Consider the following 20,163-nt stretch of genomic DNA (forward strand, 5'->3'; position numbering starts at 1 on the left):
GCGCGTTAGGCGTCGCGACGCCCCACGGGCCAGGTCTAAATTTCGGCCGCTGCACCGGTGCCACTGTGTCGCCAGCCTTCCCGTTTTTCCCTCGCTGCTCCTCTTTCCCTTTCTGCCGCCAACCCGGACGCGCTTTCGTTCCTGGACGCGTCGCGACGCCACGCTCGACCGACTTTGCTTCGCATAGTCGATAACTATCGCTATATCATATCCACGGAAAGCTGCATTTTTATTCACAGCGAGTGACTTACTATCGTTTCGTTAGTAGAGCCAAATTGATTCGAATCGGTTGTTAATTCTTCGTCAATTTATTCATTTCGTTACGTACACTGACCCGTGATAGAAATATTTTATGTACAATGACGAAGGAAAGTGTATGGTTTATAGTAAAGAAGTAAGATTCATAGTTGTATTATGATAACTACGTTACAGAGTATTACACGTATGTATCATGTACCATGTACCATGTACCATATACCGTGTACCATGTACCATGTACCATGTACCATGTACCATGTACCATGTACCATGTACTATGTACTATGTACGGTGTACCATGTACCATGTACCATGTACCATGACTATACTATATCGTACTGTACATGTTTATTAATAAGCTAGAATAGGGCAGTGATATGCATGAAACGAAACGCAAGAAACGTACGTACGTATATCTATATATGTATATGGATATATAAGTTGGAAATTACGTGGCATTACAGAGGGTTATTTTCGTAGCGCGATGTAGAAAGAAACTTTCTCTGTCTTCGTATAAGCCGTCTCATGTTGGAAGATCGATTTCTCGTATTGTATCGTAGCTTTTTATCTTCCCTACCCTTTTAATCATTATTTAATAAATAAAGTAGAAGCTTCCCCTGTTCTTTAGTGAATGCAGTCTTTCGTTACGTAAAGCTCTTGTTATTAGTATAAAATGCTCGTATCGTTTGAACTCTTCCATTTACATTCAAATTCTAAAAAAAAAAAAAAAGGAATAGAACTTACCTTCGAGACATTTTACTCGTAATACAAAATTCAGACTTAAATAATACATACATACAATATAATAATACATACAAATTCGTACTAACATCTCGATGAGGATAAAGAACTGTCCTGTCAGGTAAACAAAGTGATTGCACCCTGCGTGTCCTTTATTTTTCCTTCGGGGTGGATGAAAACAGAGGAGTTTGAGCATAAGATATCGAATTGGAGAAATGCAAACGCGTGGTGCGGTTGCGACATCCCCGACCTAGGCCATAATTTCACTAGGACAGGACTGGATTGGTCGAAAATACTCTTCCAAGACCGAGTTCGTACAGGGTGGGGGACTTGTGGGCGTGTATCCAAAATTGCTTCCGATTTATAGACGTGGAACTTCTCCATCGTATTTTATTAAATAACGTATTTTAGTAAGCGTTCAAGTACTTTTACGAGCCACTGACGATACGAGAAGATGGCTAGCGAGATGACACAGACGGGACAAGGCTAGCATGCAAGAGCAGTGCTCACTCCCTCTCTCACTTGCTATATGATTTCCTCTCAGTTACCATGTGATTGTCGTTTGAACATCCGACGCTTTCGACCAATGTGCTGACCAAAAGAACGAATCAGGTTCATATTCTATCGCCTAGGTACCTTCCGGTAAACATTATCAAAAGTAACAATTTTTCATATAACATTTTCCTGGTAATACTTACAAGGCTGTGAAAATGATCAGTGGGAAGAAAAACGCGAAGAATTATGATATTTAGACACACACGTAATACTTACTTAAAAAAGAAAAAAAGAGGTTGTCATATAATAGTCGAATAAGCCAATTATTACACATATACCACATATAGCGCAGTACCGTTCGTATTTCGACGATCTGTTTACTCTGCTTGTGGTATACTGTTATACTATCACGAGGAAGAAAATTGTGTTATCTTCATTTGATCGTAGTTTTGTAATTGAAATATATCTAGTAAAAATTAGCAATTGTTCGGATACATTGGAGCCATGTACTTTTTCGTATTTCATCGACTAAAATCGGCCAACGTAGCAAATATTTGAAATCGAGCGTCGACGCCACTGTGAGCGCGTTGCGTGTAACGCGCCATCGTTGGCCTGGCGCAGGCCGATTGGCGTAGAGGGAGAAGGCGCCGGTGGTGGGGGTAGAAGCGCAAGCGGCGCGGCACGAGGGAAAGAGAACGTTCTACGGAAGAGAGGCGGGAACGGGGAAGCTCTATCGATCGTTAAGTCTGTAGGCCGTCTGCCTCTGGACAAGATCATAATATACCCCGGTCGAGGAAGACGGAGGGAGAAAGGGGAACGTGGTGACCACGAACTGGCATAGAAAGAAGGGGTGAACCGTGAACCCGTTCATTCTCGCTGTGGAGAGTTGAAGGACGATCGTGGCGCCTGTTTAGCGACTCGTTGCCCTCCTCTCTTACTCCTCTTCGATCGCGTGCTTTCGATTAATAGGAAGAACATTCCCCAACTTTTCGTCCTAATGCAATTCTTCATGGAAAGGTCAGCAGTTCTCGAGCTTCGATTTCTGTAATCCATTTGTGCTTATCAAAATTATGGTTATCATAATTAAAAGCAGTCGTTCAATTTCATGTTCGATCGTGTCTGTAGCGTTCAAGGCTATTGGACTAAGATTCTTGGTTCAGTTTTTGCTCGGTGTTTCGGGTAATTAGATCGAATTATACGTCATAAAGACGATATTATATACTAGGGAATTTTTTATTTTATTTTTAAGTTTGTAATACTCGCGAGGTAAATTTTGTACAACGATCACGGTGTTTCATGGCGAAAGATAAATTCATTTTCTTCGCTATTTTCTTGACAACGTGAAAATTCTTACGGAATGTCGAAGAAAGATTCTGGTGAATTTTTGTCCTTTCGTATTTCCATACCTGGCGCTGACAACGACCAAACGAAAGATGAGATATTAGGGAAAGGTCACGAACCGCGATCGATCGTGTATTTTTAAATGCTTTCGTATCTTTCGAAAAGCCGATGTAAATACACTTACGTCAGGCGGCCGATGCACGAACCGTTCTGAATTGTTCAATAAGCTGTGAACCGTATATACCCCTTTATTTCTGGCTTGTTTAGGAATAATCACTTAACATAGCGGCGAGAAATGACGTCAGCTCTCAAGATCAAGCGTCTCGTTCTGCACTTCGAAAGTGACTTACTTCTGCATTTATTCTACTAGCGAAAAATACTTTAGTGTAATATAATATTCGTTAGAAAAATATAATTTTATAATATAAAATATATTTTAAATTACTCGTTGAAAGAAGCTTTAAATTATCTATTAAAAAGAAAACTTGGTTATTTTTTTTAAAGATTTTTTCTTCAAGAAAGTACGAAGCATCTTATCTCGACATTTTTATGACGCGTTAAGTGGTTTTCAGAGAAAGTTTACGAACTATTTTATTGAGAAATAATTCCTATTAAATTTTTTATAAAATTTTCTATCCAACATACCGTATAATATGTTTCAAGATATACAGGCTTCTGCACGACGTACAAGAAAAATCAATTTTCCCAAATCGAAATACTCTAAGGAAATAACCTTTTAACTCTCAGGTCGGATACACTTTACGAAGGAAAAATATATTTCACGATTGTTTGCATTTCCATTCAGCTTTCCATTCCATCAAGATTTTATTAGAAATTGAATTACGGTCGTTGAACGGCACGACAGTCGGTTGGATATTTGAGATTTTACGAGAACGTTCGCTCTTTACGCGTGTTATCGACCAGCCCAGATAAGAGCAACCGCTCTTTGATAAGGTGTCAATGTCACGGCTCTGCAAATTTATCAGAGCGTTCGCTCTACGAATTCGCTCACGGTGCTTCGTGATCGGAAACACGCGTTGAAATTTGTTTAATTAACGATTCAACACTCACGTGTTACCGCCACTATCCTTTTCATTAAGGTTACTGCATGTATGTGAATACAAAGGAACGCGTGGATAAATTGTAAGGTAGAATATATATATGTCGGAGATGAAAGGACACCGCCCCCCCCCCGTTGGAATTACTTGGAAAACCCGAATACTGTAGCCTTTACAAAATAACCCAAACACAATTGTTCGAGACTTGAGATAACGAGCTTAGGCTCGAGGCGACAACTAGTCGCCGAACGTAGCAGCGGTCACGGGATGAACGTTCCACCTAACAGAGATACAGAATTGCATAGCTCTCCTTTAAAGAATTAGCCGTACCGACACTTAACAGTAAACATTCCAACGGCCCCGTGGCTCGCCACACACAGACCCCATTCTTCGGGCAAGATGATCGCCAAATGTCGATGTATCATTCACAGTATATGTTCAGCTAGCCTGAGGACCTGCTACAAATCTTAGGATTTGGTTAACTAAGGTCCTTCAAATTGACAAACAGTCTTTATTCTATCAGCCCGTAGATCTGTCACCTATTGCGGGAAGATACGGGAGATTTGCTTTCCTCGCGTACGACGCTTCCCGCTAGGAACTCTCTCTCAAGGGCGGCTAGCATCCTTTTCTAACCACCAACATAGAAATTAACCAATTAACAGCAACGTCCATTTCCCTCACCCTCCGAGCAGTGGCTTTCCTCGACGAATCCGATGATCTCGTGCCCTTAGGCACACCCCGTCATAGTTTTCCTCTGCAGCGTCATCGTGACGGAAGTCATTCCCTTTCTCGCAGTCTCGTTAGTCAGTTACCTAGTGTTTGTACGATCGGTGAATAATCCACGTTTCAATAAAGAGTTAGTCGAGTAATCCTTGTATCGCGAGGAGTAAGTCGAGTCCGACTTAGACTTTGGAGCAAAGTACATCTGTTATCCCGTTGACCGCGGATTCGTCATATTGAACCTAAGGTCGTTGTCATTAGCGTCTAGTTACCGCGGCCACTTGTCAATCTTGTAACATCTATACTTGTGTTAATAAACGCTACCTCGATTGTGTGACAACGATGAATAATCCAGGTGAAGATTCATTACACGACCCTAACCCAAGTCCTAACGATAATCCGACATATATGTATGTCGGATCATTTTTGGAAAACGGGGCGTGTGATGAGTCTTGCTGCGAGTTGTCCATAGTTGTCTTATACCAGATGATGTTTGTTTATGGGAATGTATTACAAAAGTTAACGAGTGATATCGATGATAGAGTGCTGGAGATGCTTATGACGATGAATTTAGGTTCGATAACAAATTCACGATCAACGGGATGACGTTGCGATTAGCAACTCGATGTACGTGTTCACTGGGCTAGTCGAATTTATCGGATTGCACCTCGGTCCAGGTGAAACTGCCCTTATATATTCCTCTCCGTATTCCTCGGGTCAACCGCTGTTTTTAAGGAGAGTTATTTAATTATTTATACCTCTGTCAGGCACACGTCCCTCCCGTGACCGTGGCTACGTTCAGTGACCCCGTTATGTCACTTCGAGCCCAAGCCCACTGTCGTAAATCTCGGACAATCATAATTGACTTGACTCATAAACAGCTATTTCTCAGTTTTATTGTTTAAGCAGGACTAAAAAGTCTGGACTAAAGTATCGGGGACCTTCCCAAATATTCCGAAAGAAAGGCTCCGGCGTCCCTTCATCTCCGACATTATATATTTTGAATATTAAAGTGTAAGTACAAAGTTTGGAATACGATATGAGCTGGTCCAGATCCGCACGCTAGCAGTGTTACCCTGTGACTGAAAAACCCTGAAGCCAACGTTGCGTTGTGTACCGTTTATGGTTTGCCATCGACGCAGTCTTTTGTCTATGCGCTGTCGATGGCTTCGGTGCTTGAGAAAATTAAAGACCAGACGTGGAGTTTTCTTAGAGGTGGCGACCACTTCGACACTTAATTTTCACATGTTTTCAATGCAAACAATATAGTTGCTTTTATCACAAGATAAAATAAATAAATAAGATAAATATAAATTTATACTTGCCACTATTAATTCTTCCCTGTACCATTTAAGCATAAAGTATATTTAGTCAAGCATAAGAGAATTAATGAATTATTATTTCCTATCACAGGAGTATCATAGTCGCCAAATTGTACCGTTTGACAGCGAGAAAAGTCGATTCATAAAATTCAGTTTACTCCTCTTTCTTATTATATACGTATTTTGTCAAGTGGTTCGAGTTACTTCAAAAGAACCGTACGGGAACAACAACAGGAAACACTCGATGTATATCACGTATTATTGATAAGATTTATTGTCGAATCACAACAATACGAAGATAAGATCGAGACAGAGCGTAACAAGCTTCTTTTGTAAGAAAAGCGGCAGGTCGATGGCTCCATGCACGTGGAATCTTAGTCCTGTTTACTTATTTATCGAGCTTCTCAACAGTCAGTGTCTAATGTTTGCCTCAGGATTTCCAGGAAACGCGATCTTTCAAATAAAGAAATTCTACGCGGAAAAATGTATACGAACGCTTCTGTCGTTGGACAGGAGGTCGTTGTTCTTTAAATTATCGGCAGATTGTCTTTAAAGCCGAGCAATAAGATTCTAAAAATAATATTGGGCTATACCGTGCGAGCTTTCGCTGGTAAAACTCACTAAACAAGTTTGAAAGGGTGGCTTAAAGTGATTCTGGTAGTCAAGCAGGGGTGTCAGAGTCCTCGAAGGGGCTTCGTTCGTCCAAACCTAATTATTCCTTGCTTCTTCACTCTTGCGTAACTGCTTGGCAGTGTGCGCCACCTAACCACCAGGCTATTGGATCGTTGTTTCTATATTCTTGGTTGAAAATTCTTGGAAACGCTCGTTACCGTGTCCAGAGCCTTCGCCTCACGAATTTTACATATTTTTCCTCGAGGGAAGATTCCCTTTGCAGCCACAAAGTATCCTACTATATTCACGCACTTTATCTCCGATGGTGTTACCTAAGAATATTTCTCAGCGCAGGAAACTTATTTTATTCTAATCGCTGTGAAAAATGTGGCAAAACGTGGGCCACCGATGGTCACCGTGATAGTCAATCGCGTTAAACGATCTTTTCCACCTGACAGCAAACAAGCCACGGAAAGTTGTCCAGGTCATCGCGATGATGGGGCTCATTGACCGACGTGTCTCATGTGGTGGGAAGGGTGCCCGGGGCTTGGCCGAAACCCGGCGACCCAGCACACGGTAGGTAGCTCCGTGGTAGCCGTGACATTGACCCTGGCATTGATCTCGCGACACCATACATAGGCTCGTGCTAACAGAGAAAGAGACACAAAGGCAGAGACAGAGAGAGAGAGAGAAAGAGAGAGAGAGAGAGGGAGAGGGAGAGAGAATGAGAGAGCGAGGCGGTGCCGCGTGCGGTGCGTACGCAGTTGCGGTCCCGTTTCAAGCGGAGGCCCGCCGATCGGGTGACGAGGGAAGAGAGCACAGCCTCGTCTCGGCAGCCAGAGAGGGGAGTCACGGGGTAGGAGGCACTCTGGCGACCTTGGAGCGACCCCAACCAAGGTCGCAGACGCAGACGCCCCTTCCTTCTCGCGTTCCACGATTTCCCTCCGCTGCCCTCCGTGCAAGACCGCGCCCTCCTGCCTCCCGACGCGCCCTCTGCACTCCGTACGCCGATCCTCCAGGTCCCTGGCATCAGTTTGGCTCTTCCGTATCGCCCACTACACTCCCCCACCATCCGCTAGTCCGAGTTTTCCTGGACACTTTTCTCTAGTTAAGATGAGGCGAGGCTATGGCAGGGACGAGCAGGTTGTAGAGGTATGATAGGGTGTTGTGTGTGTGTGAGAGAGAGAGATAGAGTGGTTGGATTAGGTGATAGGTAGCGTGCAATATGTATACAGTGATTTATGAAGGTCCTTGGGTATTTATGGGAAATTTTAGCATTGTAACGAATCGATTAATCCGATTGTTAGGACGACGTTGGGTAAATTTGAAAGTGAATAGAAATGCGTATAGATATTTACTAATATCGACGAAACGGCTGCAGATCGGTACAAGTTTTATGGAATTTTAATAAGAAACTAGGTTAGAATCGCTTAGTATGGATCGCCATTACCTTAGAAAAATTTCTTTGTCGGAGATTAGTAAGAGCATTAAGAAGATAAGCGCACTTGGCAAATTACCAAATTTTTGTTATTCGATGAACGATAAAAGACCGAGTTTGAGAATGACGTTAGTGGTAGGTTAGGTGAGAAGTTGACCTCATTTCGTAATTTTGGTTGCACAAGCCTCCACCTATCTCGTATAACCAATTACCCGTAATTTTTTAAAAATCCCTACATCACATAGCAACCCGTGATGCCATAAACGTAGTATATCTCTTTAAAACCACAGTGCCATAATAAGTTTTCCAAAGTACACACACGCAGAGCCTCGAGTCGACGAGATGCGGATCATCGATCGAACGATTGTTCATAGCCCCGACGAGACTCGTATCGAGGTTATACACGAAAGGCAGCAGGATACGTATTCGCGAAAATAACGCATCGTCGAGCGGTGACGCGTATTTTTAGGGCGGGACGTGAAAGCGTCGTGTCTTTCATGCGAATGATTCGTGTTATTTGTGTACCGGTTGCACGAAACGTCTTCGAGCACTGTTTGCGAAAACGTTCCAGCGCGATAGCGTGGTTCTAGCCTCTTCTTTATCGTCCAGTCGCTTCGTTTCTCATCCTCTTTTCAGTCTCACCGTCACGCCCCGCGTCCTTTCCCTGATGGCTTTTTGCGTCGTGGCACAGCCCGTCCGCCGCCGTTGCATAGCTCAGACACTGCTCCTTACAAGCGATATTTTATGCGATCGTGTCCCCCCTTACTTTTATGCACTGCTTTGCTTACTTATTAGCGTCTTTCATATTCAACGAAGAGGATAGAAATCCACGTATCCCAGTTGAGAATATTTTCATGTTTGTTGTCTCTTACAATTAGTCTAATCGGTTTGAACCATTAAGAAACTGGAGGAATCTCTTGATTCACAAAAGAGGTCTCCACTGTCAGGCTAGGAATTTGAAATAAGCTTCGCTTCCAGAGGTAATGCCAGTGCCAATAGCAGAGCTAACCTAAAAGTTCTTTTTTAAAATCTGCGGCATAGGAATTTTGAAGAAGCCTCGCTTGCAGATTCGAGACTTGGTTGCAAAGTATCATCCAAAGCTGGAGAAGCACAGTGTAATTAAGCCTGATATTGCAGACAGAAATCCTAAATAGACCTCGACCAAACCACTATCCCGATCCTTTGAAATCTTTCTGACGTACCTTTAAACCGGATGCAGTGCATGAAACCCCTGTCTTCTCGGTTTACAGGCACCGTTGCTCCGTTAGTCTCGTTGAACTCGGATCAGAACCGTGGGCCAGCCTTGTATACGTCCTTCTTCGCTTTGTCGGCACGCTTTTATTCTCGCGGTTGGGTTTATTCGAGACGGGGTCGTTGGATCGACCGAAGGACGAAGCGAGAGCCGCGTCTGTCGAGGATCCAGACCGTTTCTGATGATTTATGTAAACAAGGTTGAGAACCTCGCGGGAGGTCCGACGCGTGGGTCGCCACGACGACGTGGTTCGAATCGTCGTCGCCGGCTAACAACCCCGGTTTCAGGACCTCCAACACCATCGATACTCCCCTCGTCGCTACGCCTACACCTGCCAGTCTCGTTCTTACGGTAGTTGGCCTGAAATTTTATTGCTTTTCCGTTGATCCTGTCTGTTGGAATGATTTTGTTCGAGCCCGCCAAGTAAAGACTCGATCTCGCTTCTTTTTCGGGGGATTTACAATTCGCTGATACTTTAAGGTAGTTTATGTTAGGGATTCGAGGGATTTTAAGGTGAATTGTAATTGTGGGTGGTTTTAGGGAGCAACAGGGGAGTAATAATTCTCTGTGCGTTGTAAATCGATAGCGAATACGAATTTCTGAACCAACGCGAACCGTACATGTTTCGACTATTAGATCGTCTGCCCTTTCCTCGTGCTTAGCGATGTTTAGACCCAAACTTTGGTGTAGTGCAATGCCTTTGATGATGTTTGATTCCATCTATGTGAAATTACAGCTATGATAAATAATAAATAAATAGTAAGTAACATAATAATAAATAAAAGTAAATAATAATAAATAAATAAGTGACGTATTAAGAAAATACGAAAAGGAAGATACGTAGACTCTTTCAAGTAAATAGGGAAATTTAATAAACTCGAGGTCTAATATTCCGAATAAAAATTCCTAACAGACCCTGGGAAATCTACCAAGCTATGAAAGATCCATAATTCGTTTCGAATTCACCAAACACCAAACTACTCGTTCAAACATATACAGAATCGAGAGGATTCTCATCGATTAACCAGTAAATCCTGGCAGCGATGATTCGATCGTGAAACTTGCCAACAGCAGAGAGGATTATTTGCATCGGCACTCAACCCGGGCTGCAAACAGCGAAACGACGCGATAGGGTTGTTCCAGAAACTCGGGGAAGCTCGTAACGAGAAGCTGATGGAACGTGTAGGAAGAGCACCGAAACCATTTAACAGCAGGGTGGATGGAAAAATTGCGTCGTTCTCTGAAATGGATGAGATGATGCGCGTAGACTAGCCTGTTGGATATATATCGAGTAATTACCACGGATCACATGCACACACGGTTCGAAGAAACGCGAACGGAACACGGACCTATCGAGTTTCACACTGTGTCACGCCGCGCTCATTGCCACACGGCGGATAAACACATAGGCGAGCGCATGACAGAGCGGCTGGATCTTTAAATTGGCCCCATCAAAAACGTTAATTGGGTGAAGTGCACTCGGCCGGCTGCCTGTACAGAGTGTTTTTAATGTTTGGAAATTGAATTGGGTGAAAAGTAGTTGGGACGAAAGCCAGCCGAGTGTTACTCGTACGTTCGTTGGGATGGGAAGCGCATATTTAGGTTAGGTTCGCAGTTTGATCGAGTTTGAGCTGTCTTAAATATACTCTGGGCTTAAGATAATTTTCTATCGCTAATTATTTCGGGTAGATATTGAACGACACATTATCTGTAATTATACAAAACATCGATCTGCCTTATCTTCTTCCATTCGTACGTTTGTTGGGATGGGAAGCGCATATTTAGGTTAGGTTCACAGTTTGATCGAGTTTGAGCTGTCTTAAATATACTCTAGGCTTAAGATAATTTTCTATCGCTAATTATTTCGGGTAGATATTGAACGACACATTATCTGTAATTATACAAAACATCGATCTGCCTTATCTTCTTCCATTCGTACGTTTGTTGAGATGGGAAGCGCATATTTAGGTTAGGTTTGCAGTTTGATCGAGTTTGAGCTGTCTTAAATATACTCTGGGCTTAAGATAATTTTCTATCGCTAATTATTTCGGGTAGATATTGAACGACACATTATCTGTAACTATACAAAACATCGATCTGCCTTATCTTCTTCCATTTCGTTAAATATTCCAATCTGATCTGACGAAACCATCAACCATCGTAAACCGGTCGAAAATCAACCATCTGAAAGCAACCAAATGGAACACGTTCCATAGGTCGCGCGTGTGATAGTCGAGTACAATGCTCTGTGGCATAACCGGTACGTTTTTCAAAATCGTAGCCACGTCAATATATCAGCAGCATCTAGCAGGTTCCCATGGTTCCCTGGTATGGTGTACATACATCAAACGACGAAGAACGATGGAAGGCTGGAGGTCTGCGCTCTCCATGTGCACGAGGATTTCCCCTTTCGGTACAGAGCCACGTGGCGTCGAGGCTGGTATTTGGGGATGGTTCGAGTCGCTCGACAGGGTAGGTACACCCGTTTCTATGACAACAGACGCGCAAAAACCCCATTGATACCAGAGATGTACTGTACAGGCAGGAACGAACCGACGTTTCCTTCTACCGTTTACGCACATACGATCTGCAGAAAAATGCTCTCGAACGAAACGATCAACATCCTCTGAACACGCTATTCGACGCACAGACAGAGTGTCTAGTGTCTCGGACTTGTATCATTTAGCAAAAGCATCATGGTGCTTGAAAGGTGACGTCAAGACTAGACTCGACGAGAAATGATCTGGTGTACAGAAATTTATTTAAAAATAAAAATCGATCTTTTTAATTAAATCGAAAAATAAGTATTTCATATACGTATACTATCTTTAGGTTAACTTCATTTTCATCCTAATGCTTCTCTAGCTTTTATATGCGCCATAGTTTGATATAAATGAACCAAAAATGATTAGTAATATACATACTCGTAACATAATGTACGTTTAAGAGTAAATAATTCACACTAATCTTCAAAATTACATCAAAAATGCTTCATACACATTTGTAGGTTAGGTCTCACCCGAGCCGCGATACCTTTCTGCCATATATATTTATCACAATATGTAGTGATAGACCAAAACCGATCCTACACTGAATCCACATGAAAATAAAAATTGAGAGAAGCGAAAAATAATTTTCTCTTAACTTTTCATTTGCGCCGCAATATTTCTCCGCCATTTACAGTACGCGATAAAAACCTCCTTGGTACTATTCGAAACGCACCATCCACAGGTGATCGTCTTCTAACGAGACGTCAATCTAGATTACGTTTAAATCGTTGAAAATCCTACCATCGCTTCAAAATAACTTAAATCGATCGATATCTCACCATCTCTCACTTCAACGTGCCATCGTTCAGTGCAACGATCATTTTCGACGCCAGATAGCTTAATGGTGTTAGCGTGTCTGGCTTATGGACGCGCGAACGCAATCGAGTGTAGCGATGACTGGATGGTGGTGTGGCATCGATAGCATAGTCGGCGTCCTTGCTCTCCTAGATTGACTCGAAGCGGATCGTTTGCAACGCTCGTAAAGGAACGCGGTCTATTTCCCGAGGTGGCAGCGTCGCTTCTCCTCAGCGAGTTCTGTTCCTCCTCCTAATTCCAGTTGACGACGCAGAAGAAGCGAATCGTGCTTCGACCGTAATGGATTCAACCTTCTGGAAAAGGACTCGTACCGATGTACTGGCTGTTGGATATTTTCGGATTCATTATAGATATTTATAGACGTTTTCTAGAAAATCTAGAAAAGTTTTAGGTTATGTGTTTATCGTAGATTTGGTATTAAAGATATGCGTTTTGATCGAGGATAAGTATGTTAGTGGAAGTTTGAATAAATTTTAAATTAGTCTTATATAAATTTGGCATTGAAATTGCTAATCAGTTGGGGGATAGCCTGGGGAGAATTTAGGTTAGTTTTCTGTCATAAATTTGGGATTTGCATTGTTAATAATTTTCAAGAAATGCAGGAACCATTATTATAATGAGAATTTGGAGAAAGTTTAGGGACATTTAAAAATAAAAATATTGATTCATAAATTGGCATGTAGGAATGAAGAAACGTTGAATGAGAATATGCGAACAGTAGAAGGAGAAGGATAACGACCGTTACAGGTGGCCGAATTAACGAGGCTCCAATACACTTTTAACAGATTTCGCTTTGTTGCATATTTATGATGGGTAATGAACGACATTAGCATATTTATGAGGACGGTAGAAAACACGCTCATCTCCCGAGAATGAATTTGTCAACTCATGCAAAATAACATTGGACCCAAATTCATTTTCTCTTATAATTAGTACAACTCTACAGATTTTGAAATTTAGCGAATTGTTACGAAATGTCGATACTTACTTGCTATGACACTCGACGAAGGCGTAGCCACAGGACTGCCAATGTTCCAGAAGATAACAATATCAACTTCTGGTGACAATTTCTATCGACTATCAGTCGCTTCCAGATCAGTTCCACTGAGTTTAACCCTCAGCCAGTAAACTCGGTCGTTGAAACGAACCTGACCTCCTGTTCCTCGTCTCTCACACTCTTCCCCTCCCTTTCATTCATCCTCTGCCCCTGCTCCCCGAAGAAGAAAAGAAAGAAATATCATCTTTGATATTTCTCGCTGCTGCTCTTCCCGTTAATGGCTGTTTTTTTGCATTCTGTCCGCTCCTTACCTCAGTTGCACTTTTTCCTGAAATTCTAGCATCGCGTTTCATCCGCCTCTGGAAACCTTCTTCCTCGATCGTTCCTTTTTTCCCTCCGGTGTTTGCTGTTCTCCAGTTCGATCCACCTTTTTACCTCGGTGTTTTATAGTCGGGTCGTTATTGCTGCCGAGCAATTTCCTGCGGCCTTCCCCGAGATCCTCGTCCTCTTCCACGGCAATGTAGAACGACAAAGACGACTGCGTGTTGCCTTGCTCGCTGACTTTCCCTTTTATTTCTTCTCTTCTTCGGCTTCTTCCCTTCGTTTCCACGTTATACGTGTTCTCAGTAATTAGGTCTCATCTAACTGAGACTTTGCCTCTTTCTTGCCTCGCGTTTCGACTGATCGTCGTGTTCGTTGATTCGTTCAGCATGTGTTTGAGGTTAAGTCTTTCGTTTCTCAGGATTTGCACAGCTATTGGAATTTCTTGAACGCTCTTGTTTCCGCGAACGTGCAACCATACGTTCAGAGATTCCTAAAAGGTACAAAAGTTTCTAGAATCTGCATTGCTAGAACCTTTATGATCGACAAAGTTGTCTAAAATACACTAAGTTTCTTACAACGCACAGAGGCCAAAGATCGAAATAATCGTTGTTCGATTTTGATCTTATTATTCGATGATATCATCAGCCTGTGCGTGACTGACAGAAACGTAAACAATAAGTCCTCGCCAAAATCGATTAGTGATTGGTGATGTAGCGTTTGCTACATATGGACCAAGATACGTATGATTTTAAATTTCAAGTAATTTTGGTTGTTTTGCACGTGAAGGAAATATTGCGTTACATTGTTATATAATTTTCTTTTTACGCGAAAGGTCTGCATTTCTAACAAAATGGAAACGAGGATAAAGGATTTCTACTCGACACTTACGAGCAATGAGAAGATCGGTCTCGACATCGCAACTATTTACTTAAACGTTGCCGTGTGGCGTTAGTCAAAGAAATAAACACTCAAGATATTTCAAGCAAGCCAAAGTGTAAAGAAAATACTAGCGAAGATTTGATAAACAGACTTTTGCTCGCGTCGAATCCACCGATATCAAGTTTCAGGAAAACTGCACATTATACGCGTTGTTTTTCATCTTTGTCCCGAATTCTCGTCCAAATGGAACGCGCGAACGTAGTCCACGAACCCGATCTACGAACTTGGCCAGCAAATTATCATTTTCGTCGCGAACCCTCGTTTAAACGCTACATCGTGTACGATGGGTCAAGTGGTTTCTTCGCATCGATAGAATTTTTCAGAATTTCAAGAAAAGTTCCTTGAGATCATAAAGTAGCTTATGATTCGCAGCAAAGATTTCCTAGAACACCTAAGGTTTCCTAGAATCGATCAAAGTCATTAATATCGACAAAACAGTAGAAAAGTTGTAAACACGGGGGCGATCGTACGAACAGCTGCGTATACTTGACTTTCGTTTCGCTGGTATTTTTAGTACGACCGATTTCCGCGAATGGCGTGCATCACCTGGCGCGTATTTTCGCGCGCGGTGACATTGCGTCGTTTTTAGCACGAGGACGTTATACCCTGACGGAAAGCACGGCGACCACGGCAACGACTGTTTCCAATGTTGTCGATTACAGCGAAACGTTCAAAGGTCGCATTCGATCTACCGTCAAATTGCCTCTAAGTGAAATTAACTTTTCTTCGCTGACTCTTACGAGTAATTTCATGCTTACAGAACTTTCTCATTAAACAATGACCTAGTTTACCTATTAATTTCCCTATTACGGTATACCGAATCGAAACTCGTTTAAAAGCGCACGATAAACCGAATCTAATCTATAAATTCCGCGACAGGGAATTTCTGAATCGTCGAACCGATTCTTAGCAAGTTGCTGGTAACCGTAAAGGGTCAATGGTGGCTAGTCCGGCGAAACATCGTCACGTAAAAATCACTAGCCAGCCGGCCAAGTACCCGCATCGTCGGTTGCCCAAGTTAACCTTTAATCAAGCGTTTCACGTTGGCATAACCCCTCGATCATCGAGCGAAATTGTTACGTTGTCGCGAGAGAAAAACCTTTCCGCGTGTACACACGAGCTTTCGGCTGGAAATTATCGGAGAGACTGCACACTGCGCGTCAGCGGATGGCCGATCTATTCAGGATGTTTTCCTCTTTTTTTTTTTTTTTGCTCGTCAGAGCCAGGCCCCGATTACATCGGCCGTTCGGATCTTTGTTTTGTTCACCGTTGGCCAGCCTGTTATTACAAAATAGCTGGATTTTCTAGGGGATTGAATTCCTATTGTTAATGTTCGTGAAAGCACGGTGCTTGATCGTGGCGTAAACTACGTATAATGTTCGGGTTATCCTAGGTAATGGAATAATTGGATGCGTACGTTTCTTCGTTTTTTTCGAAGGCATTCCAAAACGATAGAGGAATTGGAAATTTCACGGAGGCGTGGTGCAATTTTCAAACATCCTGCGCGAGATCGCTGACACGTGTGAGAGAGTACAGAGAATTCGCGCCGTGGTTTCCAGCTTTGGAAAAGAAAAATCCTTCGTACAAGCATTGTAAGTTTCTGGTACTTTCTATCGGTATACATCCGAAAGAAAAATTCGTAGCATATGGTCGAAGCAAACACTGTTTGCTCTGGTTTGTCGCAACCGGGTCACGTTGCGTTGATTTAACGAGAAGCCAGGCTGCCTTTAAGGCGTGCCAATAGAGCGAATTTATAAAACACGCCCACGACTGCGCTCGCGGCCTCTGTTTACGCCGGTGCAATGTCTCAGCAAGGTCACGCATCATGGTTCGCTCGTAAATGCTTTTAGCGTGCCCACCTACGGCCGTTTGTCGTGGCACAGATAAATATCGTTGCACGAACGAGCTGCCTGTTCAGTCCACACCGGCCCAGAGTACGTGTCAGTCGATACTTTTAACCCTTTCATTGTTGCAACGTTACAAGCGACCCATAGTCACCCAACCGCCCCTTCTATAGGAGAAGCTCACTATAGTCGCTTCGATTTTCTGAAATGTGGCTATATTTTAATCTCCCTACATCAAATCCATTATTTTCATGAATTTTATTGTTTGCGGATATTCTTATTCTGTGTCAGACAATTTTTAAAGTTTGCCTACTTGGACGCATATTTATTCCTATCTTACTCGTTGTACCTTAATTTAATTATAGCAAAGTACAGACTTCGCTGTAGCAAAAGAATCAGTCGTACCGTTCCTCGTAAATGTCTGGTTCGTTTCAATCGATTTTTCCCGTGTCCCATATATTTTACGCAGAACAACGAGACTCGCCTTTCTATTTCTAGAACGAAATTCCCCAGAAAGGCAATCTCTCTAATTCCACGGCACCAAAGTGTGAGTCGTCCCAATAACTTCAGCCTGTGCAAGACAAAGTGGCACGTTGTTACGAACGCGTCGAGAACCCTTCCTTCGTTTGGTTTAAACGACGCGACGTATAAATGTCGGGTCTATGGTACACGCTGTACACATCGAGGCACATAGCGTACAGGTAATGGCCGAGCCTCGGTGCTTTGCCTCGCATCGTAAAGTGGGAGCAAGAGCAGCAGGGTTCAAGAACACCCGCTACCACTCCTTGATCAATACCAGCGGGATATTCTACGTCCTACCGCGAGTTCGCAACGCAGTGCGGCGTTACACGCACGCAGACCGACGCTCGGCGTCGCTGCGAACGCGCGCCGCCTAGGCCACCGCATTCTGTCCTATCCTGTCCTGTACTGGCCACCGCCATGAAACACGACCATGCAACAAGCCACCTTACTCGCCAATTAATTCGTAAGAACCGGCGGCCAAATGCTTTCTTTTAATATCCTCCGGAGGCTTGTCGGAGTCCTGGCCGGTCTCTCGGGGAGGTCGGTAGATCGCAATCGAACTTTTTCTCGGTTTTTGTTTTGTCGACTTCGGGCAAGGAATCTTAGACGTGCATTTCGAACGAACGTATGCCGTGGCCATAGCGGCATTTGTATGCCTGCTGAAATATTAGTAAAGAAATTAGGGAATTTTTGCGTTAGTACTAGATAGTACTGTTGAGATATGTATAATTTTCCGTGCTGGACTGGGTTAAATGCGTATTAGAGTTACTTGTGTGTGAGTATCAGTGTGTGGATACATGTGTGTAAGCGTCGGTGAGCGTCCAGGCTTTTGTCAGGACAAATGACGATCGGCGGGAGTTTGGAAGCATCTGAAAAGAGAGTCGGTTAGCGGTCGTGTATGGAGAAAGTGCGGAGACGCGTACAAATGTGAATCGATGAATATATGAGAAATCCTTCTTGTAATAAATATATCATTATTTTAATATTAGACCTCAGTGTATATTCAATGTTCCTTCAACATTATTTCGGCACCAAAGATCCACAATTCTTAACAAGTACTAGTGGGGAATTTGGTAAAGTTGGGCATAAACAATCGTGGTTATACGTTGGTGGCGCGTATTCTACGCATCTAGTAGGAAATTTGGAAACACTTTGCGATATGCATAAAAGCACCCCGCTGGGGGTAGCCACCCACATGCTATATTTATTTTTATTTTATTCTTTTTTCTTCACCAATAAGATATAACACTTTACCAATTGTCCATAAGGACAAATTGTAAAATAACCAAAATAAAATAAAAAAAAAACTTTACGATATTAGTAGGAATTTGCATTTATTTCATAGGAGAGTTTCCAAGAAAGACAGACGCGTCTACGTCTGTCTATAGCACAAGGAGATAACGAAGTAATTTATAGAAGGAAGCATATGGATAAATAATTTGCTCAAACAAAAGCAATTCGTAGATGTATTAGCTTTTTGAAAAAAAAAAAAGAGAATTCAACGGCCATAACCTAAAAAATTATCGTGATCAGTGGTTCGTTTTTCCAAGAGTAAAAGGTGGAGAAGAGAATGACTAGGCCGTCGGACCACGACGGAACTCTTTGCAATGCAAATGATACATTTAAATCCTTTTTAATCCGCGAAATAAAAAGAGCGGCCCGCTCAGATCGTAGCTCGTTGATTGCGCCATGTTCCCGCCAATGGGGAGGCTCGTCGAGACTCCGCCAGTTCGCGTGCAGTTTGGCAAAAGAGAAACCGGAATAACGTATCGCCGTGGCGTAGAATTCTAAGCAGCCTGCCGCTGTTCCACGCATATACACACACGTACACATGCACACAGCGAAACAGGTTTTCGCGAATTTCGACCGCTTGCTCTGCCTTTAGGTCTTGCGTCTCCGGATAATACGTCGTCTTTCGATTTCGTACATTTTTCACACTCCTCTGATCTCTACTCTTTTTCTTACGACAGTTTTATTACTCGTACGGAATCTCATTTAACTGTCCAATTATATTCTTTAATTTCTAAGTGGAATTAAATTTGTAAATCTAACTTTATAATTTTCTTGTTATTTTCTAGATGTCTCTTGGCGCTCTTCTAATGATTGGGACTTTTTGGTAAGTCTTCTATTTTAGACATTTTTAAGACAGAAGAAAAATTATATCTCTTTTCAAAGTTTTGTCTACCGTCCGGTAGAAATGGTCTCCGGTTATTCTTACGTAGAAGTTTTTATCTCTGGAGAAATAACGTTTGTTTGCCGGTAGATAAAAATTTTTTGAACAACCCGTCGGTTTCTCGAACTCTACCGCCCAAAGGGTTAATCTTATCTTCGTCCTTATCTAATTTGCTTTTCAAACTACTGTGTTATCCGTCTAACTATGTGTATATACATTTATCGAGTAATACGGAAATGAAACGATGGTCGAATCGATCCACTATATTGAGTTCCGTTTTCATTATTCTTTTTTGCACGCCAACTTGGTTGTTCGAATTAATTTCGCAGCTCCAACGGGGAATTAAAAAGCTCCGACGGCGATTCGAAATATTTGGTTTGCGTTTTATCAGCTGCCATACTTGTTTTTTAATAAATAAATGAAATCAAGTACTTCTCAATTGAAAAATCAGCACAGGAGTTTATATTGAAAATATTTAACAGTATAAATTTATCATTCTAGTGACTAGGTTAAGTCGTTTCGAGTCCTGAATTTTTTATTCGATGCAAATAAAATAAAAAGGAAAAAAGCCGATAGGAAACCTAACTCTAATCTAAAACTAACCTAAATATCAAGAGACTATCCTTCAAAATACTTAATACAAACCTTAAACCAAAGATCAAGAGAGGTATGAAAAAACCTAACCTAAATCCAAATACATGACACGTTTTTCTTTTTTTTTTTATTTTATTTTGGTTTTTTACAATTTGTCCTTATGGGCAT

General features: G+C 42.3%; 1 protein-coding gene across 1 annotated transcript in view; it reads left to right on the plus strand.

Annotated features, from left to right (window-relative positions):
- The window catches only part of LOC132914751 (ecdysone receptor), a 206,482-nt gene that overhangs the window by 13,219 nt on the left and 173,100 nt on the right, over nt 1-20,163 (plus strand). The window contains exon 3 of the mRNA XM_060974115.1: nt 19,307-19,344. The gene's annotated coding sequence lies outside the window, so the exon portion shown is untranslated. The remainder of the gene's footprint in view (nt 1-19,306; nt 19,345-20,163) is intronic.

Source organism: Bombus pascuorum, chromosome 15 (assembly GCF_905332965.1).
Source record: "Bombus pascuorum chromosome 15, iyBomPasc1.1, whole genome shotgun sequence".
NCBI classification, from domain to species: domain Eukaryota; kingdom Metazoa; phylum Arthropoda; class Insecta; order Hymenoptera; family Apidae; genus Bombus; species Bombus pascuorum.